The sequence below is a fragment of the Pan troglodytes genome, chromosome 6 (genome assembly GCF_028858775.2).
Source record: "Pan troglodytes isolate AG18354 chromosome 6, NHGRI_mPanTro3-v2.0_pri, whole genome shotgun sequence".
Classification (NCBI taxonomy): domain Eukaryota; kingdom Metazoa; phylum Chordata; class Mammalia; order Primates; family Hominidae; genus Pan; species Pan troglodytes.
Window position 1 is genome coordinate 168,662,700 of NC_072404.2, and position 23,353 is coordinate 168,686,052.

A 23,353-nucleotide genomic window follows, 5' to 3' on the forward strand; every position below is an offset into this window, starting at 1 on the left:
CGTCTCAGCTAGGTTTCTGCATCCCTCTGGATCCTACTCGGAGTTACAGGCAGATGTATGGGCTGGTGCAAGGTGGAGACAGGACCTTTAGTGGAGGCTTTGTGAGTTAATTTTGAGTGTATGAAGCTCACCTCCTCCTCCCCAGAGGCCGGTTACAGCTCTCTTCCCACTCTTGCCTTCTCTGCTTGTCACAGGACAAGGGTCTGGCAGATTGCCCACCAGCTAACGACTGGAGACAGCTCTGCAATGCACTGGGCTTAAAGTACAGTAATTGCTTAATAAATACTCGTGGATGGCTGTCTGCACAGTGATCAGAAACCCATTCTTTAAGACTATTTTTGACAACAGAAATTTCAAATGCTTTGTTAATCCAAAATTTCTACTATTCTCTAAAATAGAAGGAAATCAGGAGAAGAAAAGGAGGGAGAAAGCATGGGTTAGTAATCAGCACTTGCTGTTTCTGTTTCTTGGTGTTCGCGGCAGCCACCGTGTCACCTGGCTGGAGTGTCACTGAATTGAGTGCAGTCTGGACGTGATGGATCAGGCTCTAAGGTCCACTGTGTATCTTCAACCTGTCCTCCTGGCCCAGCAGACGGGCCTGTCCCTCCCTTCTCCCTGTAGTTAGCCTCTCTGCACACATCCCGTCACACCCCGGCCCAAAGGGTTCCTCAAAAATGGGTAGCCATGTTGGGTTTAATAAGAAAGTGTGGAAAATAAGTATTGGTAAAGAGGTGGAAAATTGGAGCCCCTGTCCACTGCTAGTGGGAATATAAAATGGTGCAGCCATTGCAGAAAATAATTTGGTGGCACCGAAAAAGGTCCACGTAAAATTATCATGAGACCCAGCCATTCTGCTTCAAGGTATACACCCACAAGAACTGAAAACTGAGACTCAGATACTTGTACAGCAAGGTTCATTGCAGCATTAAAAACTGGGACTAAGGTGCTTGTACAGCAAGTTTCATTGCAGCATTAAAAACTGGGACTCAGGTACTTGTACGCCAAGGTTCATTGCAGCATTAAAAACTGGGACTCAGGCTCAGGTACTCGTATGCCGAGGTTCATTGCAGCATTAAAAACTGGGACTCAGGTACTTGTACGCCAAGGTTCATTGCAGCATTAAAAGCTGGGACTCAGGTACTTGTATGCCAAGGTTCATTGCAGCATTAAAAGAGTAATTACTATCTAAATATACAGAAACTTCCAATTCAGTAACAATTTATTCTTACATTTTTCTGTATCTTCAAATAATAGATACAGAAACACAATTACCACAGATTTCTTGATCCCCAGAGTTTCTGATTCTAGGATGAAGTCCAAAGTTTTGCATTTCTAACAAGTTCTCAGGTGATGCTGATGCTTAAGGCCCAGGTACCACGCTTTTATAAACAGGCTTTCAATAATGAGAATTCAGAAATGGCAGCGTACAGCATGCTGGGATTTGAAGGGAATGTGAAGCAAATCTGTGAACTGGATAGGATCAGGTCATAAAACCACACGATTCTAAGTGCTGGGCATTTACTGTTCTTTTCCATGCTACGTGCTGGTCAGTCTTCCAAACCAAGGCATCGCTCTTCCATAAAACACATCTGAATGGAGAGTGGGGGATCCTGGCTCCTCCACTGTTTCTCTTGGCCGGGAACAAGCTCTGCCCTGGGCTTGCCCTGCCCTCCCTGGGCTTGGTTTGCACAGGCAGCTTCCCACACACAACTTCTCTCCACAGGTGGGCTCATGCCCAGCTGAAGGTTCAGAAGACAGAAACCAGTGGGCTACTCCCCTTACCTTCAAGGCTGTGAAAGCTAAGGATCAAACCTGACCGAGAAGGCCAAGGCAGCCACATGCTCACTGTGGTCCCTGTCCCCTGATAAAGCTTGCCGAATGCCTGGATTCCAAGATGGGAACAGGGCAATGGCCAGACCGAAGGGCAAGACCAAATGTGGGCTGTGGCCTGCTGCCTTTTCACTGTAGTCTCCCCTTTGGAGTAAATATTGAAGATACAGAGCGAATGCTATGTACAGGAGACAAAGTCTTCCTCTTCAGGGAAGGAGGAGAGCGAGGGGAGGTTGGTAACCACCCTTACCCTCAACACACACAGGCTCACTCACGTGCACAGCTCTCGGAGCTCCTGAGGGTGACTGCCTGTTATTACACATTACATTTGACGAGCACATTCTCAATCTGCGTCAGTTCAGGACCATGTGAAAGAAATTATGTTTTTACTCTCATCAAAACAAAGGAATTAATTTAAATTACTGTGTCCCTTCTAAAGATCTGGAAACAACCTTGATTTTTTTTCCCAGGAAGATACAAAGAGAGAAACAACAATAATCTGATTTACACGTCAAAGTATTTTTTGGGGGGATATCATTGTTACTTTGTTTAGTTTTAATCAATCTCTTCAAAGGACTATAGAGGAGAAATGGTGAAGCCTGAGTTGAGAACTGAAACCGAAAAGGCACCTTTTTTTCCCCCTCTCTTTGATATCATAAAGTATTTACAGCTATTAAAATTAATTTCTTATTTATTCATTTAATTATATGTATTGAGTGTCTACTATGTGCTGAAGCTATGCTAAGAACTATGGTTACAAAAGTGAGGAAAATCAAGCCTGCCCGTGCTATCAGCTTACAGCCTGATTGTACAATGACCGTAAAGTCAAACTGAAGGAAAATGTGAAGCAAATTTGAGAACTAAAGATGATCAGATGATAAAACTTCACAATTCTAAGTACTGGCCATTCGCTGTCCTTTTTCATGTGGTATACTGGGCTGTTGTCCAATACCAAGGTATCATTCTCCCATAAAGCACACGTGTTTTGCTCTATGAGAATGTATTAAAAGAAGATTTAAAAATAAACAAATAGGCCTGGTGCGGTGGCTCACTCCTGTAATCCCAGCACTTTGGGAGGCCGAGGCCGGTGGATCACGAGGTCAGGAGATCGAGACCATCCTGGCTAACATGGTGAAACCCCGTCTCTACTAAAAATGCAAAAAAAAAAAAAAATAGCTGGGCATGGTGGCGGGCGCCTGTAGTCCCAGCTACTTGGGAGGCTGAGTCAGGAGAATGGTGCGAACCCAGGAGGCAGAGCTTTCAGTGAGCCGAGATCGCGCCACTACACTCCAGCCTGGGTGACAGAGGGAGACTCCGCCTCAAAAAAAAAAAAATAAAAATAAAAAATAAACAAATAAAATATGTTTATAAAAAAGGATTTAACCTTGACAGAAATTGCAGAAAACACATTCCCGAGGAAATAAGCTGGAACCCTGAAGGTGTGTGTTTGTGTCTGTGCAGGTGTTTGCATGAGGGTGTCACCTGCATGGGTATGTGTGCTCATAGACCATGAGAGTATTGAAAGGAACGCCTTAGAAAGAGACAGCAGCATCGGCAAAGACCCATCACAAAGGAGAGGATGCAGATTCTGCATGTGTCCCAGAATTTAAAGTAAAATAAAAAAGAAATAAAAAATATTCTGGTTAAGTGTATCTTTCTCTATGTGTATATATAGTTTCATATTTTGGTCACCAGGGAACCATATGCAAAGTGATATGCATAGATATATGTGAGTTTCACTTAACACGTTTCTTTATGAAACTGAAGACTCCTATATATATATATGCACCATTATAAATCATACACAGATAGTGATATATAAAATATAGTAAAATGTGTTTAATACCAAAAGTATAATAAAAATAATACAATGTTTTCTTGCTAAAGCACTTGAGGATCTATATTTTGAGTCCACCATTATAGATGTCAATTTTCTTTGCAGGCCCCTGTACATACGTGAGGTTTGGAAATGGAAATAATGTATTACATAATAGAAAATATCTAAAAAACCAAAATAAACTTTACTGTTAGGATGCGGCATGGCTCAAAAAAAGAAAGAAGAAAAGGATGACCTCCAGGGACTGAACAAGGACAGTATTGAGAGTGTGCAGAGAATATGGGCATGAGATAACCGGAGATGGACCTTTCAATATGGGTCTCCATGTTCAGTGTCTTTGTTCTTATTTTATATATTGAAAGAGGAAAGCCACTGCCTTTCTGTTCGTTCCTTATCTTCTCAGTCTCTAAAAGCTGACATTAGTAGTAGTGGCATAAAGCATCAATTCTCAGAAGTGTGGCATAGGAACCCCTGGGGTTCCTAGAGACATTGGTTTATGAGAGTCCATGATGTCAACATTATTTTTATAAAAATACTATAATGTCACTATTTTTTTCTCATTGTCTCATGAGTATACAGTTAAAAGTTTGTGAATATATTTTTTGTTTCCCCATTGCAACTAACCTTTAAGAAATTACCATCTGTTTCTTATTGGTGGAAAATCAAGGAAGAAGGGGCCGGGTGCGGTGGCTCACGCCTGTAATCCCAACACTTTGGGAGGCCAAGGCGGACAGATCACGAGGTCAGGAGATCGAGACCATCCTGGCTAACATGGTGAAAACCTGTTTCTACTAAAAATACAAAATTAGCCAGGCATGGTGGTGCACACTTGTTAGTCCCAGATACTCCAGAGGTTGAGGCAGGAGAATTGCTTGAACCTGGGAGGCAGAGTTTGCAGTGAGCCAAGATAGCGCCACTGCACTCCAGCCTGGGTGACAGAGCAAGACTCCGTCTCAAAAAAAAAAAAAAAAAAAAAAATCAAGGAAGAATATCTGCAGTTTTCTTAAAAGCTTATTAAAATAACCTCCTTTCTCTAATTTGATATCTGTGGGAAGCCAAGTTTTTTTTTTTTTTCATATTCTTCAACCAAAATAAGGTATTGCAAGAGACTGAATGCAGAAGCAGGTGTGATAATCCAGGTGTCTTCCCTTGGGCCAGATGTTAAAGATATTTGAAAAAAAATATAAAACAATGCCAATCCTCTCACTATTTTCTTTTGAAAAACATAATTTGTTTGTTTTTGTTTTTTTGAGATGGTGTCTCGCTCTGTGGCCCAGGCTGGAGTGCAGTGGGGCAATCTCAGCTCATGTAAAACAATGACGCACTTAACTAGCCACGTGTAGGTTAAGATAGACAAAGTCATTTTTTAAGTGAGTGGGCATAATAAACACCAAGTTTAGAATGGTGGTGAGCTCTGGGCAGGGAGGGAGGAAAAAGCAAGTAGATCGAAGTGAGCAGGATTTGTGACTTTTTAAATTTTTTTTTATTTTTTGAGATGGAGTCTTGCTCTGTCACCCAGGCTGGAGTGCAGTGGCTCAATCTCGGCTCACTGCAACCTCCGTCTCCCAAATTCAAGTGATTCTACTGCCTCAGCCTCCAGAGTAGCCGGGATTACAGGCTTGGGCCACCACATCTGGCTAATTTTTGTATTTTTAGTAGAGACAGGGTTTCACCATATTGGCCAGGCTGGTCTCGAACTCCTGACCTCAGATGATCTTCCCGCCTCGGCCTCCCAAAGTGCTGGAATTACAGGCATGAGCCACTGCACCTGGCCAAAAAATATAGTTTTTAAATAACACAATTTACTTGTACTAACATAGAATGATATTATTATCATTTTAAATGAATTAATAAATATTTTTAAACATTCTTAATTTTAATTCTAATGTGTTAAATATCAATTTGCTATAATCCACATAAGAAAAAGATCTTTGTTGTCTTCAGTACATTTTAAGAGTATAAAGGGCTCACAAAACCAAAAAGTTTGAGAACCATGATGTAAAGGGAAATGCAAAGCAATGTTGCTTCTCTTTGGACCTAGATGAAGTAAGAGCCATCTAATGTTATATAATATGGGGATGCTTTGAAAGAGTTTCCACCAAACTCCCTTCTGGATGGACTTGTTTTGAACCCACATCCCTTGATCATCAATGCACTCACTGAGATAAGAATGACTTCCTTTGTTAAGATTCACATCCCACCAGGTCAGTGGCATATTCTCATCCTTCAGTGTATATGACTGCATAGAACCTACACTAAAAGGAAAATTATCTGTGAGTTCTTCTTTACAGTAAGTTAGAGAGAGATTCAAATGGTCTGTCCACAAGGAGAGTGACAGCTGGGGGAATGAAGGGCAGGAAGGTAAGCAGAGGTGAGGGTTCTCGTTAGCCTTTATGCCACTCGATAGCATTGTCTGCTTAGATAGTTCCCAGATCACACAGTACACTCATTTTAATTCAAATTTCACATAAACAACATGTATTTTATTTTGTATAAATATGTCCCAAATCTTGCATGGGCCATACTTATACTAAAATATAATTGGCTGTTTTTGTGAAATTCAGTAATAACTGAGTGTCTTGTATTTTCATTCACTAAACCTGTTAACCCTAGCTGCTTAGGAATAGATACTCTGCAGCTTAAATGTTTGCTTCATTCATTGCTTTTTAAAATATCACTTCTGTTAAGTGCTTCATACCTTGTAAGAAGATAAAGAAACTAGTTTAGTTTTTAAGAGACTGAGCAAAAGACTTCTTCGTACTGGAATTGGTGGCATTTGATGCATACTTGCATAAGTATGTCATGGATGAAGAATTTTTGAAATTTTTTTATTCTAGTAGAATTTGTTGTCAGGTGACTTGTCCCATATATTTAGTTGCTCTGCCCTTAAGTACATAGATAGCAGTCTTACTTTCTTACTTGTACATTTGCCTATCTCTTTTATTTTTTTTGCAATGTTTTCACATTCCTTCAGTTAAAATTAAGCAAATAGAAAGCACTATTTTCTAACTCATTCTTTTATTCAGTTCAATTCAATGATTATGGAATAAGCACCAACTCTCTGCCAAGTGCTCTCCAACGTGCTGGAAACAGCAGCATTAACCTAACATAAAAACTCTCAGAGTGGACATAACATTGCAGTATGGGGAGACAGACTCTATAAATATCATAGAGGTGGTGGTGTAAATAGTACTGAGAAATTAAGTCTGGCAAAGTGCTAGGTAGTGCCAGGGTGTAAGTGGATTTGATATTATAGATATGGCAATTGGGGAAAGTCTCATTTATAAGATGATATTTCAATAACAACCTAATGGAAGTATGGGGATGAGCAATGAGACCATCTCAGGGAACAGCATTGTAGGTAGAGGGACAAGAAAGTGTGAGGGGCTCAGATAGGAAAGTGATCTGTGAGTTTGAGAAATGGCAAGGAGGCCAGGGTGGCTGAATCATGATGAGAAAGAAGGAGAGTGGTAGAAAATGAAGTCAGTTGGTAGTGAAGAGAGGGTACAGTGTAGGCAGAATACATATAGTCTGATAAACCATAATAAAGACTTGCAGGTAGGATGTGGTGGCTTCTACCTGTAATCCCAGCATTTTGGGAGGCTGAGGCAGGTGGATCACCTGATGTTAGGAGATCAAGACCAGCCTGACCAACATGGTGAAACCCCGTCTTTATTAAAAATACAAATATTAGCTGGGCATGGTGGTAGGCACCTTTAATCTCAGCTACTCTGGAGGCTGAGGCAGGAGAATTGCCTGAACCCAGGAGGCGGAGGTTGCAGTGAGCCGAGATCGTGCCATTGCACTGCAGCCTGGATGACATAGCAAGACTCTGTCTCAAAACAAACAAACAAACAAACAAAAACACTTGGGCTTTTGCTCTCAGCCAGATAAGAAGCTACCTGTGGTTCTGACTTGTGTTTATACAAGTTCATTCGCAGTGTTATAAAGAAGATGCTGTGAGGTACTAAGAAAGGAAACAAGGAGAGAATGTAAAGGGTGGTTTCAATATGAGATAATAGGAGAGAATGAAGGTTTAATCTGGGAAGGAAGCAGTGATGGAGGAGAAGCTGTCTGACTTTGGATAATATTTATAATGTAGAATCAGAATTTGCTGCTGCATTGGACATAGGCTGTAAGAGAAAGGGAGGAGTAAAAAATGACTCTAGCGTGTTTGCCCTGAACAGCTAGAAGGATAGAGTTGTCATTTACCAGCAAGAAGAACGTGAAATAAGGAATGAGTTGTTCTGTTTTGGGAGGGGAGGGGGGATCAGCAGTTGAGGTTTATACATAAATTAGAGATGCCCACTAGATTGCCAAGTAGAGATGCTGGTGATGCTGAGTGCTCAGTTGGGTAAACAAGTCACAAATGACAGGGGCAGATCAGGATTGGAGAGAACCGGAAGCAGCAGCTACAGAAGGAGAAAGAAAAGAAAAGGCTAAGTAGCGTGTACACAGGGACACAGCATGTGGAATGACAGACACTGGAGGCTCGGAAGGAGCCGGGTGAGAGGGAGATGGATGATGAAATATTACTGAATGGGTACAGTGTTCATTACTTGGGTGATGACTATACTGAAAGCTCAGGCTTCACCATTATTCCATATATTCATGTAACAAAATTACACTTATGCCCCTTACATTTATACAAATAAAAAGATAGTAATCTCAGCTTCAAACGAAGGGTTTCAAGAAAGAGACAGTGATCACATGATGCTTTGTGATATGCAGATGTTGGATAAAATGAGGACTAGATTAACCCCTGAGTTTGACAATAGAAGACATGATGTCTCTGACAAGAGCAGTGTCAGGTGTGTGGTGGACAGGTTGGGGCAAATTAAAGGGAAAATGAAAAGGAAAGGAGTGGGAACCAAGAGCAGGAGACAGATGTTTCAGGGTTCCCCTCTTAAAGGAGACCACGGAAATGGGACAGTAGCTAGAAGGTAGTGTGGGTGTCAGAAGGACTTTTTCCCTTAGCATAGGAGACTTTAGAGCATGCTTATATGCTGGTGGAAATGATCTAACATATTAGATAAATAGATGATGCAGGACAGTAAAATGACAATTCCTGAAGCAATATACTTAGGCACATGTCTCTAACAAATGGAACAACCTCATTATTTGGAGATATGGAGTTATTCAATCTTAGGAAAATTATAAATTTAGATAATTGGCTAGCGATGTTTTTTAGCAAAAGGGCCAAATTAGCCAATTAAGAATGTGTACAAGCTGCTTTTCTCCTTCCAAATGAAAATAGCATATTGAGCTGGAAATGAAAAATGCAGGCTGTAATAACTTAATTTAAATATTTTATTGATTAGGAAAACATGAATGAGAAAATGCCTTTTTTAAAACAATTACATTGCTAATGTCTGAGTATCTAAGCACATGGAAGTATCATTCTAATATTTTATAACTTTGAATGTAAATGCATTTTGAGTGTTTCAGAGCATGGCAGGTGTGTCCTGGGACAGGCATAGGCATAGGAACTTGCTCACAGACCATCTAAGATCAAAGGCCCCAGCTGCTGCAACCTGAAATCCATTTTTGAGGTCACGCTTCCTGGAGGCTGCTTTTGGACAATGACTGAACATGCAGGGATACAGAGGCAGGCCCATTCCTGGGACACATGGGGCTTTGACGGGTGTCTCCGGTGAGTATTCCCTCATGGTCTGGCCAAACCTTCCATCAACTGCACTGTGGTCTGGGACGCGTTCCCTCTTCCTTTCTTCCTCTTCTCACCTGGGGGCCTGACTTGCGTTGAGGTTGTTGCCTCTCCCAGCTTCTTCTAGCTCCCTCCCTATTTTATGTCATTGGTGTTTCCTCTAATAAAATATTTACGACATTATTCACATCTGCACATCTGCCTCTTGGAGGATCCAGACTAACGTAAGTGGTACCAGGAGTGGCCTAGGAAGGTAAGACAGGACTTGGGAGGGGCTCCCCCGACTCACAGCAGGTAAAGAGTGCCATCGAGGTTTGTGGATGGGACATGGATAGCCTTGGCACAAGATTGCAGACCAAGTTCTAAACATGTAATTGATGGTGAACCGGGAAAATATCCTGGTGGAGAGAAATGCTGTGGCAGGTGCAGGGATGCAGGCATTTGAAAAATATGGGGATGGGGTGGAAGAGTGCCTGTAAGACAGAAGAGTTGGCAGGATGCTGGTAAGTTGTACTGACTTGCAGAAGGATAATAAGAGACTGAGGCTATTAGCAAGAAGTTAATGGCTCAGTGAAAATCCAGAGAACCTCTGTGGTCATTTACCAAGAGAAGGACAGGCACAAGTAAACAGCAGACTGGAGATTGTAGGAGTCTCTAAAGCTGTGAGGCATAGGCAGGGCAGGTTGCTTATGGAAGGTTAGAACTCTGGTGGGAGAAATCTGGAGTCCAGTAACCTGGGGCAGGGCTATCTGGGTGGACGCTGGTGATGTTGACCCTGCAACTGCTGAAGGATCTGCTGGGCTTGCAGAGGTGGCCCACAGCCCCCTACCAAGTGCCAACCCTCCTGCTATGCTGAGAGGGCTGCAGAAACTCCTCTCACTTGAGTCAATGGGAGTCTCACTCAGCAAGTTCCCTGAGTCCTCTCCAAGCTGCCAAGACAACAGACAGGTCAAATACTAGTACAGCTTAGCTGGAGACATTCTGTGCCTGATAAGAGAAAAATGGACTCTGTTCTTACAGGTTTGCAAAATGTAGTAGTCATATACCCCTAGGATTGGATTTGATGATGGATGATCAAAAGGACCAGATTATATATAATTCCTCAAATCAATGAATTATTATTTATGCATATGTATGGACATAAATAATATATATGCATATATATTAATATATATGCATATATATGCATAAATAATAATTCATTGATTTGAAGGCACTTTATCAGGGCACAGGACTTAACAAGGACCCCAAGAGATGGGGCAAATTGATGCTGGGGTGGCTCTTAGACGTCTGGAGATAATGATGGCTAGCTCTTGGGGAAGTAGAAATAACACAGCTATTGTGGAGTTGGCAGAGAAAGGAACAAAGAGATTGAGGGAGGAGGTCATGCCAAAATGCATGGCTATGTGAAACCAGAAGGTTCACTGGAAGAGTGTGTTCCAAGAGAGGGCTCAGATGACTCAGTGTCACCCAAACCCATCAGGGATGTGATGATGAGAGGGGCACAGCCTCCTCAGGAAATTTGTTGGTGGCTCTCCTTTGCAGGCAGGCCAGGAATGAATGTAGAAGTGGCAGGCACAGGGCTGGGCTCCTTGACATTGATGGGGTGATGGGGTCCTGAATTAATAGTGTCCCAGGGGTGGTGCTTAACACTGGAAGGCAGGAAGCAGAAAATACTGTAATGACCAGCAAGATTGATCCACTGGAGATTGGGGGCTTCCCATTCCCTCCACTCTGGACTCTGCAAGGTGTAAGTCTTGGTCCCCAAATGGAGCACAGACTTACCAGCGGCCATAGCAAGAGTCCCATTGAATTGCAAGTGATGGCTGCCTCTAGGGCATTTAGGGCTCCTTGTGCCCAGAGACCAGCAGACAGGAAGTCACCATAGTGATCATAAGTGACCCTAACTAGTAGAAGTATGTGGGACTGTTTTTACAAAATGCAGACAGAGAGAAACAGAAGAGGAACCCAGGTGACCCTTTGGCTCCTCCCCATATGTCCTTGTACCATTGTGACAATGGATGGACATGGGATGTGATCCTGGACTGGGAAGGACAAAACTATGAGGTATTAGGGACCCTCAAAATGAAACTTTGGATTACAAAATCCAGACAAAGAAAGCCAACAAGATGTGCTGAGGTGATATCTGAATGTGAGGATAATTCATAGACTCAGGAGGCCGGGGCAGGAACGATGAATGTCATGTGGCCCTGAGATCCACTGCAACTGAGGTTCCTCCCACTCATCTCCTTCTGAGTTTCTCAGGAAGAAAAGCCCACGGGAAACAGAGGAACTGTTTCTCAAAGCTGCACAGAGAAGTAAATCAGCTCAGGGCAAGAGGTGGATTGCGGTGGCCTTCAGAACGCACCTGCCAGACCTCCAGCTGCAGGGAGTGTAACTGACCCGGGACTTAAGTTGCTTGATCTGACTTCCATGTGGCATCATACAGAGGACACCCCTGTCCCACAGGCTGCTCCAACCCAGTGACTGACTATGGTAGGTTTACTAAGGCTGGACCATTCCTGGGAGGCACGGGGTTCCCCCAATGATGACTCAGCCCAAGGACTCCCCGAGGGCCTTGCACAGTGGTCCTGGACAACTTGCACCACCCTTTCTTTCCTCTTTCCCTCACCTGTGATCAGGTTTGCATTGAGGTCTGATGGCTCCCCGAGGGTCACTCACAGGAGTTTCCACTGTGAAAATCCTTGTGTGCTTAATCTTGTCTCAGCAGCAGTTTCTCAGAGGGCCCAAACTCACACAGGCAGCACTCATTTAACTCAGTGTGACTTGCGCTATAAAGTGAAGCAAAGGCAGCTTCAGCAACTCATCCAGGATCATAAAAGGACTTAGCTACAGAGTTGGGGCTAGTTTGCTCTAGTCATGGCAACATGTACTGCCCACACCATATTGTGCCAAGTACGATGCCAGGCTGTGGGAATGTAGAGATTAACTGTAATTTTCCTTCTTCTCCAAAGGAGATGACTCTCTCCCGGGGTTGTAGCATGGCTTCTCTGTTTAGTATGGCCAGAAGGGATGAGCCGTGGAGCCCAGGTTAAGTCTAATGCCCTCAGATCCAGAGAAGAATTAGCTACTCCAGCATTCCGATTGTGTGTGCTATCCTTAGTTGGACAGAGGTTCTGCTCAGTGCCCAGCAGACTCAGCCAGGTCTCAGCGATGAATGTAGCACCTGCAGGAACTGCACTTTTGGCAATTTCCAGTGGCTGTGCTGTCACAGCACACAGCAGTTCCCACAAGATCCCTCTCCTTGCCCATAGCAGGGATGGACACCCTTCTCTGTATGAGCCATGTCCTGATTAGGATTGGAGGCTAGTGGAGGACGGTGCAGCAACGATGTGAGAAGATGCTGCCATCTGCCTTTTACCACCCTTTTATCTTCCTATCACACCTGCCATCCTTTGGCATATCTAGGGAAGATCCAGCTTTCTTTAGGCACAAAGAAAATTCAAGGGAATCAGTACTTTGAACTTGAGTGGTGCTCAGATCTGTATATCAATGTGTGATGATGGATGGAATCTTATCTGCATTCATACCTATGAATAGATATGCATGCATACCTACTCATTAGTTGGAGACAAATTGGTAACAATGGCATAATTGCATTATACTAGCAGAGAATAGCAAAAGCTTAATTAACAGGAATGTCCAGAACCCTCAGATAACTTGCATCAGTTATCCAAGGCATCTGTTAACGAAATACTACAGATGTAGCTAAAACAAGAGAAATTTATTTCTCACCAGTTCAAGATCAGGGTTGGTCTCTCCTGAGGCCCCTCTCTTTGGCTTAAAGTTGCCATCTTCTTCTTGTGTCCTTACATGACGTTTCCTCTGTGTGTCTGTGCCCTGATCTCCTCTTCTTATAAGGACACCAGTCCTATTGGATTAGGATCAACCCTAATTAAAATATTTTAACTTAGTAATCTCTCTGAAGACCCTCTCTCCAAATACAGTCACATTCAGAAGTATTGGAGGTTAGGACTTCAACGTTAAAATTTTGAGGGCACACAGTTCTGTCCATCATACCTTTTTTTGTCATTGACTTTTAGGAGAAATAAGCCAAATTTATTTGTTTTATTTTGTTTTTAAGTGTACATCAAAAATTTAATTTTTAAAAACTGTTACAATATATATTATTGTGTCAAGACAAAATAAACTCAGTATTTCACCCTACATGGCTTGCAAAGTTTCTGTAACCCACCTGAACCTGAAAGAAGATTATAGTGGCATGTCCTGCAGATCAGCTTTTGTGAGCAGTGGAAGAATGAGCGGCACATGCTTTCCTGAGTAGAGGGCGTCTTGCTATATCTAGGGAGTGTCCCACCATATCTTGATAAGGAGCAGCTCCTTGAGAAACAGCCACTTAGGGAGTGGGGTGGTGATATGGTGTAGGTCTGTGTCCCCAGCCAAATCTCACCTTGAATTTAATAATCCCCACCTGTCAAGGGCAGGACCAGGTGGAGATAATTGAATCATGGGGGATAGTTTCTCCCATGCCGTTCTCCTGATAGTGAATTCTCACGAGATTGGATGGTTTTATAAGGGGGTTCCCCCTTCATTCGGGACTCATTCTCTCTCCTGCTGCCCCGTGAAGAGTTGCCTTCCATCATGATTGTAAGTCTCCTGAGGTCTCCCTAGCCATGTGGAACTGTGAGTCAACTGAACCTCTTTTCTTCAACCATTACCCACTCTTGAGTCTGTCTTTATTAGTGGCGTGAAAACCGACTAATACGGGTGGGGACAGGATGCAGCCCCTTCCCCACATGCCCTGCGAGCTGCCAGATCCCCTTCTACACGTTCTTGTTCCATGTTTGTGCCATAGTCACAAATGTCCTAAATGGCAGCCTTCCGTCTCCGCCCACCTCCATGTCTATAAAACGTGGAGGGCATTTGTTGAGTTATTAAATCAGGAAAACAAACTTTAAAAATTCAAGGTTTTTAACAACATAAGCCGTTTTGTTTTTTCACAAAGTCAGGGCCACATCATAGCATTTCAAGTCTTATAATAAATCTGTGTCCTGTGTTTAGTGCTCAGCTAAATTCTCTAGAGAATTAGCCCATCTCTAAGCCATAGCAGTAGGATGGTCATATGATTCAGGTAAGAAAATTAGGCCACATTGTAGAAAGCAGAGTTTTCTCAAGGACAACTAAGATATTGGCTCTGAAACTGGCTGAAAGCAAGCCTGGTACCTGCTTGGTGATGGTATCACAGGTGTTTGCATATGTCCAAACCCATCAAGTTTTACGCATTAAATATGTGCAGTTATTTGCATACCAATTGTACCTCAAAAACGCTGCTGAAAAAGAAAATTTAAAATATGGTTTGGGAGGACACACAGACAAACACACACAGACAAACACACAGTTACACACAGAGACACAAATGCAGTTGCACAGAGACACACACACAGGCACACACACCTATCATATTTTGTATAATAATCTGTTTCTAACACCTTTGCAAATAAATCACAATATAAATACTTTGGAGGCACCAGAAGATGTAGGCTGCTGCCAGGTGACTCTGAAATCGAACACTGCTCCACCTGGATGATGAGATGGACTTCTTTGAGATGCTTTTCTGGGAAGGGTTCTCAGGGTAGGGGGGCCCTAGGTTGGGGGGTTTCTCCATGGAAAACTGGCTCCCAGTTCTGGACTTCCTAGCTGGTCCTGACTCCTTCATTTAACCTCTGTCAGGAAACAGAGACAGCCTATCTGGAAACAAACAAGTTTCTACATGGTGATTTTTTTTTTTTTTTTTTTTTTTTTTTTTTTTTTTTTTTTTTTGAGACGGAGTCTCGTTCTGTCACCCAGGCTAGAGTGCAGCAGTGTGATCTCGGCTCACTGCAAGCTCCGCCTCCTGGGTTCACACCATTCTCCTGCCTCAGCCTCCCAAGTAGCTGGGACGACAGGTGCCCGCCACCATGCCCCAGCTAATTTTTTTGTATTTTTAGTAGAGACGGAGTTTCACCATGTTAGCCAGGATGGTCTTGATCTCCTGACCTCGTGATCCGCCTGCCTCGGCCTCCCAAAGTGCTGGGATTACAGGCGTGAGCCACCGCAACTGGCCCTACATGCTGATGCTTTTAAAGTCTTACCTTTGGGAAAGAAATGGAAACCATTTTCATTATGCCTTGGCCAAGGTACGAATACAGTGGTTTGGATTTTGTGGTTAAAAAAAAAGTGAAGACAGAATCAAACTGGAGAGGAGGAGGAAAGAAACAAAAAGGAATGGAAAAGGATGTAACGTGTCTTGCATTTGAAACTGCAGGGACAGCCTTAGACGGTTTCCAAAATTAGACCCCAATGACTGCCTGTGGTTTGATGACATTTTTTTCAATCTCCATGGGTCATAAGAGTTCAAGAAGGTTTCGATACATTAATGAATGTCACAGAAGACTCTAAAGTCCATAGTGGACATGGGCCAGCCCCGTGAGGCTCGGCCCCTGGTTTTCTATCTTTGACTACAGCACTAAGGACAACAACAATAATAAAAAAAGACACAATCATCTTTCTTGCTTTTAAAAACTTACGTAAGAAATTTCTTCTCATTTGTGAAGAGACCTTTGAATGACATTGTTGACAGCTGATGTGATACCTCGATTCTTATCTTCTTGGTTTAAAAGAATTTAAACAAGAGACACACAGCAAAGGAGGTGTAGCATAGAGTAATTTAGTTCAAAAGAAAAAGAATATTCTGAAAGTTAGATGCAGAAGAGACAGGATGTCTTGAGTGAGGATTCAGGGCTGGCTGCCTGTGAGGATGAGACAGCAGAGGCTGGCTCTAGGGAGACTCCCTTTACAGAAGTCTTACCTCATTCTTCCTAAGTGGGTGGGAAAGGGCATTGCCAGGAAGCATGTTCTGAGTGGTCTTCTGGGTGCACATACACAGTAGCTGTACACACTTTTTCATATGTCGCATGTCTCATTAGCATCTTTTTTTTTTTTGAGATGGAGTTTTGCTCTAATTGCCCATGCTAGACTGTAATGGCACGATCTTGGCTCACTGCAACCTCTGCCTCCCAGATTCAAGCAATTCTCCCGCCTCAGCCTCCCAAGTAGCTGAGATTACAGGCATGCACCACCACGTCCAGCTAATTTTGTATTTTTAATAGAGACGAGGGTTCACCATGTTGGCCAGGCTGGTCTCGAACGCCTGACCTCAGGTGATCCACCTACCCAAAGTGCTGGGATTACAGGTGTGACACTGCGCCTGGCCTCATTAGTGTCTTAAATCTCCAAACGGGTGTGTGTTTTTTGCTATTATAATGATCAAAGGATCTGTTTGAGGACAGGTAAAATCAAAGTGCACCTGCTCTCCAGAGGGGGCAGTCCTTACTGAAGATAGCTTCCCTTGAATGAGCTCAATTACAATGCGAATGCTGAGGATTATTGTGTTGATTGTAGGGTCACCACGATTGCTGTGTCCCGAAAACACGGTCACTTCCCTGATACCTATCCTGCTTCAACATCAGAGAGACTTTTGGGAGACGCTTGGCGTGTCCCCTCTGCCACTGTTCCTCTCGGGCTCCCTGGGCTTCTCAGGCTCCGTGAGTTTCCGTGTTCTTCCCTAATGTCCAGAAGCCTCATGAAGAACGTCACCCACAGCTGTGCCTCCTTGGTAGGATTCGGTTTCCAGACACCTTCTCTTCCTAATGTCACATTAAACCTCTGAGAAACACACAGAACACCACTGGCTAGATGCCCAAACTGGGAATTTCAGCAAACTAAAACTTGGATAGCAAGGAGAATCCACATGGTCATCCATAATTAGAATACTGGGGATGCAACAATGACAAGGACTAGCTTATCACACAGCATTTACCCCACGCCAGGCACGGGGCTGCGGGCTGCGTATTTACCATCCTCTCACCCACAGAAGCCTGGCTGAGGTAGGGATCGTGTTTATTTGTTTTTCACCGGTGGAGGGGACTGAGACATAATTCAATACCGAAGTGAATATTCTGTCTCAATCATGTACTTCAAACATGTTTCACCAGGGAGATATCTCCTCATTAGAGAGACCTGAAAGCAAGCTAAATGAAGAGATTAAATGCATCTTCCTGGAAGGGGAAGGAAAAGCCCTCCTCTTGTCCCTAATCAGAAGTTCCCTGTTAGATGGCTGCTGCAAGCTGTTTAAATGATTCACGTAAGAATTGCCATGAATGACGTGAAATTCAAGTGCATGTATTATCCGGGGAAATAACACTTCAAAAGAGACCACAAAAGACTATTTCATTATGTGACTGTTGGTATGCATTTTAGGCCTTGGCCAGAGCTAGTTCTGAATACAATCTTTATTCACTCCTGAATCATACCCCAGACCCCCTGTTCACACAGCAACAGCTTTGGAAAAGAGCCTGGGACGCCAGAGGATCCAGGGGAGAGTACAAAGGCACCATGGATATTCTTTCAAAACCTGACTCAGGAATCCCATTCCCCCTCTCACCCACCCACTCAGCAAACTGAAGGGAGCTTTTCAGATATTTCCACTGCATTCGGATTTCTCTCCCCTTTCATTAGAATTGAGAAAATGGAAGCCAAATTGCAAAGGGATGCAGGCATGTTTGACGCAAGGGCATAATTTAGGTTTCAAAATAACTTTAAGAAGGTCACAGGAAAAGACTTTGGTTCCAGCAAGGGTAATCTGAGAATTAGTAAGCTCTCACAAATAATCATTTAATTTGCCTAGTTTAAGTATGATTAAGTTAAATGACAAGAAACTAACAAATGCCGCTGGGGTTCTGCAATTGCCAGGTGATTCATATGAGTTAGTAGGACCTAATAGCTGGTTGCAAGTCTATGTCAGATAAAAAAAGAATGACTTTGCTTTTCATCTAGAGCAGTAGTCTACAAACACCATTAATAGTGTGCTCCCACAGTAAGAAATGCTTGAGCGTATAGCCTTCATTCATGTTTGCACATGTGTTGAAAAAAATGTGTACATATGTTCCTGTATGTGAAACAGCTGGTGACGAATACTCTCTGGGCTTGAATCCCAGTTCAGCCACTTATTTGTTGTAGGCCTTGGTGGTTCACTAACCTAATCGTGCTTTAGTTTCCTCATCTATAAAATGAGAATGATAATTATTAGTACACTAATAGTTGTTATGAGAATTAAACTACTTAATACATATAAATCACTTTGAGCAGTGCCTGGCATATAATGGGTTCTACAGAATGTTAGCAGTTATTGTAACTGTATTAATATATAACATTGATATATTATAATTAACTATATATAATTATATATGATATTATAATCATTAAATGTAATATAATCTATATAATCATAATTAATATATAACATAGATGATATATGTTAATATAGTTTCAATCATTGCTAACATTCTGTAGCATTTGTTATATGCCACTTCTCCAAGTGAGATATATGTGTATATTTTATATATATAAAATATATATATATTTTTTAAGATATTATATATAAATTCTATATTTTATATATAAAATTCTATATTATATATATCCATCCCCTCTGTGGTGGAAAAGGTTTCATGTAATCGATCTTTCACCAGGTGAATGACTCAATGGTCCTCCTGGGGAAACTTGGCATGCAATAGGTGCAGTGTTGGTCTCTGCCGTTGACAAGAGTAGACAGGTCAGCCTTCATAAGGGGAAGACTATGTTGTTGAGCTTTGCATAGGCTTCATCCCTGCTACTGTAAACATTTTATCAATGGGCCCATTGGGCAATAAGTATATTATACATATGTTTTATATATAAAATATATATATTTTACTACATACAAAAACAGAGGTTTTGAAAGGATGAGATAAACCTATACATAACTTCTGATATTTTTATCTAGCACCCCAATGGATGGCTTAAGAGCCCATTAGGGTGTATACATTCTAGTCTAGATATCAGGGACCGGCAATCATTTTCTCTAAAGGGTCGGATAGTAAATATTTCAGCTTTGCAGGCTATAACAGTCTCTGTAGCAAATACTCAATTCTAGTATTGTAGTACAAAAGCAGCCATAGACGATTTCAAAATGAATGTGCTTGGGTGTGTGCCAATAAAACTGTGTTTATAAAAAAACAGATAAAGAGTATATATACATTCAGGTGACTTTGCAAAGAATTAAGGAAGTTGAATCTAGCAGATAATCCCGAGGATTGACTAAGCTCAATTTTCCCACTCATGTCCCCAGCAGTGCCTGGGGAAGAGCTCTTCTCTGGACTTGGCTTCAAAGTTCAAGCATCCCTTCACCACAGCGCTCGCCTTCGAGGCTGCTAAGACAGAAACCCTTGATCTTGTTCTCCATCAGAGCACCAAAGGGCCATCATTCGGACTCGAAAAATACCAGCCTTCCTTCATGTATTCTGTGACAATGATTACTTCCTTTCCTTGCACTCCTGTACTCACTTCACTTATCCAACAGTAAGACTGTTGGGTTTCGGTTAGACTAGTTAGAAAGTGAGCTGAGGAGCACATTAGTTATTAAAATGTTAGGAAGCTTAAAACAAAACAAAAAAACAAACAAAAAACAGAAAAAGAGACAGATCTGGCCCTTGGATAGTTTGCCCACTCCCACCCTGGAGGAAAGAATGAGGGCAAATGGGTAAGAATTACTGAGAGCCGGACCCAGCTCTCCATGAGAAAGAACACTCCAGCACTGTTAGCTGTCTCTCATTAGCAAGCTTCCCAGCACTGGGATTATTTAAGCAGAAGCTGGACACTTACCCCCATGGATAATTCTGCAGCAATTCTGAGTTTTGTAGGTGAAACTAGACATACTTTACAGATCTTTCTAAATCTAAGATTTAATTATTGTTATCCTAAGTAGTGGTGAATGTAGGTCATCATATTTGTTCTTGGAGGTCTGGAAGTGAAATATAAAATCATTACTGTGTCTGAGAAAGTAAAGAAGAAATCAGAGCATCAGGAACAAAGTATAAGATTGAGAAAAGAAATTCACAATAAATAAACGTACCATTTCTTAAAAGATACATTAGAGTGTTTGCATAAGCAGGTGATACCAGTAAGTATATATGGCTTTTCACAATATTTTCTATAAAATGAAATAGGAGGTAATTTTAACCTATAGCAAAATTCTAACTTATAATCAGATGTTAATTTAAAGTTGCAGTTTTCAATATCAATTTGGGATCCATACATGATCCCAAAATTAATTTTGAGTTCAGAATTTTCACTGAGAGCAGCAAAATGCTGTAAGTGTCTTATTGGGTATAATAAGTAAAGTAAGAAAATGTGCTCCCAATTTCACCCCTTGGTTTCCAGTCCATGCATTCTGTCTTTTGGGAGCAGAGAATTATGTAAGAGTCTCATTCAAAAGTTACGCTGAATTCTGGAAGACAGAAGCCCATCTTTTTAGGATGTTTTCTTCCGCATCCTTAACTGAGTCTTCAGCAAGCCATTCCACCTGTCAGCTAGGCCAGCTGCTTCTGGAGGATAGAATAGGTGGCAAGACAAGTTAATGCCATGAGCTAAGCCCATTATTATACTTCTGCTGTGAAATGGGTTCCTGGAGCAGAAGCAGTGCTGTGCAAAATAGCATCACAGTGGTGAGCACTTACGGGAGCCCAAAGTTGATGGTCCTGGCAAAGCATTCCAGGAAGGAGAGGCCGACCTATATCACAGTATATGTCTAGTGCAGTGAGTACAAGTATCCATCCCCTCTGTGGTGGAAGAGGTTCCATGTAATCAATCTTTCACCAGGTGACTGACTCAATGGTCCTCCTGGGGAAAGTTGGCCTGTAACAGGTGCAGTGTTGGTCTCTGCCGTTGACAAGAGTAGACAGGTCAGCCTTCATAAGGGGAAGACTATGTTGTTGAACTTTGCATAGGCTCCATCCCTGCTACTGTAAATATTTTATCAATGGGCCCATTGAGCAAGAAGTGGGGTTGCTGGAGAGAGAGGCTGACTGATGTTTACAGAGTGTCTCATTTTGATACCTGATTATGAAGAGCCTCCCCCTCTGCAGTCCATGCCTGTGAGTGAACATTCACATGCCTCGCCAGCATCTTCACGGCCTGGGCCTGTTCTTAAGCTCATTCTGTATTCCTTTCTCCCAGCCTTCCTTTTCACTAACCTTCCAAGTCCCATCTCTTCCAAATCCCTGACTGTCAAGTCAAACCAGCATCAGTCACCCACGCATCCGTGTAGATCTCTACTTCTGGCCCTCTGTCATGGCAAAGATAAAAGTGGACAATCTGACACATCACTCGAAGTTCTTCCCCTTGGGGGGATTGTTTTCCTCACCATTGTCATTCAGGTTTGCCCCTGAGGGCCCTGTAATGGGGCAGCTGTCTAGGTTCAGGTGACATCAGCACGTAATGCAGGCCTGTCTGTAAGCTAGGCTGGGTTTTTTTCCCTAGATCAATAGGCGATAAAGGATGCCACAGGAGGGCTTGGCCATGACTGAAGGGAAGTCAGCAATGCTGAAGGAGCTGGTGCTAGAGGAATCTAAAACTCTTGCTCAGGTAATGTATTTATCTATGCTGGGTCTGTCCAAGTCAGCTCTTATTCACCATTCCCCCTTGATAAGGGATTACTGCTGTGCATACCCAACCTTGGCTTATGGGTCACATAGCACCAATTGGTGATGGGAAATTTAGGCTTAATGTCCCACAGTTAGGCATTCAGTCTCTATCCATGGCCCTGAGAATGTCTGTCTTAAGAAGGATATATATTTCCAGAAGTGGGAACAGATTTCATCCTAACCCTGGAGGTTCTCCCTGTGACTCTCCTATTGGTGCTTGCCAGTAACACCATACAACATCCCTATGTTCCACAGACACCTCAGGGAAACACCAGATCATGAGCCCATGTGAGGGAGCAGCTCACAGTGCAGCCTGGGCATATGACAGAGACTTCACTCACTCTCCTCACCAGGCAAAACTAGCAGATTTATAGGAGACTGTGCAAATAGGCCTAAGTAACACACTCAACTGTGAAAAATACTGCCTTTAAAACAAAAGAGGTCTGCAAAGAGCCATGTTTTTGTTCTTCTCTGGTGATAGGTGCAAGGAGGAGCAGCAACTGGTCTTTCTACTTAGAGGTCATTGAGACCTCAGAAACATCAATGAGGTGGCAGGCCCCTGGTTTGATATGGGATGTATCACCCGTGCTCCAGGTCAAATATGTCATATGGAAGTACACGCCGCTCATCAGATCTGAGCTGGCTAATTTGTGGACTAGTGTGATGTTTCGTGAAATGTAAAGTCAATTAAGATTTTAGAAACTGCATGTTACCAGAAAGCAGGATAATTGGTACTGCCCTAAGCAAGATTGTGAAGTTGTATTATTGGCCCTGACGGATGAAAGCAAACTGCTTCTGGTTTGTCCTTCTAAAATAATGTGAAGGAAAGAAAACATTCTGCATTCCGAATGCCAGGCACTGTGTTGACTTCCTTCAGGAAAGATGCTACCTCTGAAACAGCACCTGGAATTGGAATCATCACCTAATTGTGTTTATGATAATCTGCAGAAACTCCCCATGATTCATCCAACTGCTGTACAGGCTGAACAGGTGAGTTAAATGGAGGTGTGATAGGGATCACCACACTGCATCTTTGATGGTAACACTCAACCCAGCAATCCCCCCCGCAGGGATTGCTTCTGGTGTACTAGCTTGGTAGGGAAAGAAAATTCCAGTGTCTTCTACTTAGTGTTTCCTATAATGGGCCTCACCCTTTTGGCTAGAGAACTAATGTGGAGACTCTGACAGTTGCCAGATATGTCTGTCCCAGTTACATGTTCAGGAACTGGGGAAATAACCGTACGTGTGTGTGTGGATTATCTGGGCCCACTGCAGGTTGAATTTCAGCTAATCCTCCATCTCTCACCTGACCACCATAAGTACCACTCTGACTGGTGAGCCACTGTAGTTATTCAGAATTCTGCCAACCATGCTGAAGCTCAAAATGCTGTTCTCATAAACAGCTTGCAAGCTGGAGGACCACCTCCTATCAATATTTTACTTGCTGTCTTTCAAACTGACATTAGCAAGACTCTAGCA

At 42.6% G+C, this 23,353-nt stretch overlaps 1 protein-coding gene and 1 long non-coding RNA gene across 2 annotated transcripts in view; both read left to right on the top strand.

The window, feature by feature from the left end:
* Window positions 1–23,353, top strand: part of ACTR3B (actin related protein 3B) — a 991,923-nt gene that overhangs the window by 887,012 nt on the left and 81,558 nt on the right. The window lies entirely within an intron of this gene.
* LOC134810494 (uncharacterized) overlaps window positions 17,171–23,353 on the top strand; it is a 32,593-nt gene continuing 26,410 nt past the window's right edge. The window contains exons 1-3 of the long non-coding RNA XR_010158738.1: window positions 17,171–17,239; window positions 21,711–21,815; window positions 22,356–22,864. This is a non-coding gene — a long non-coding RNA (uncharacterized LOC134810494). The remainder of the gene's footprint in view (window positions 17,240–21,710; window positions 21,816–22,355; window positions 22,865–23,353) is intronic.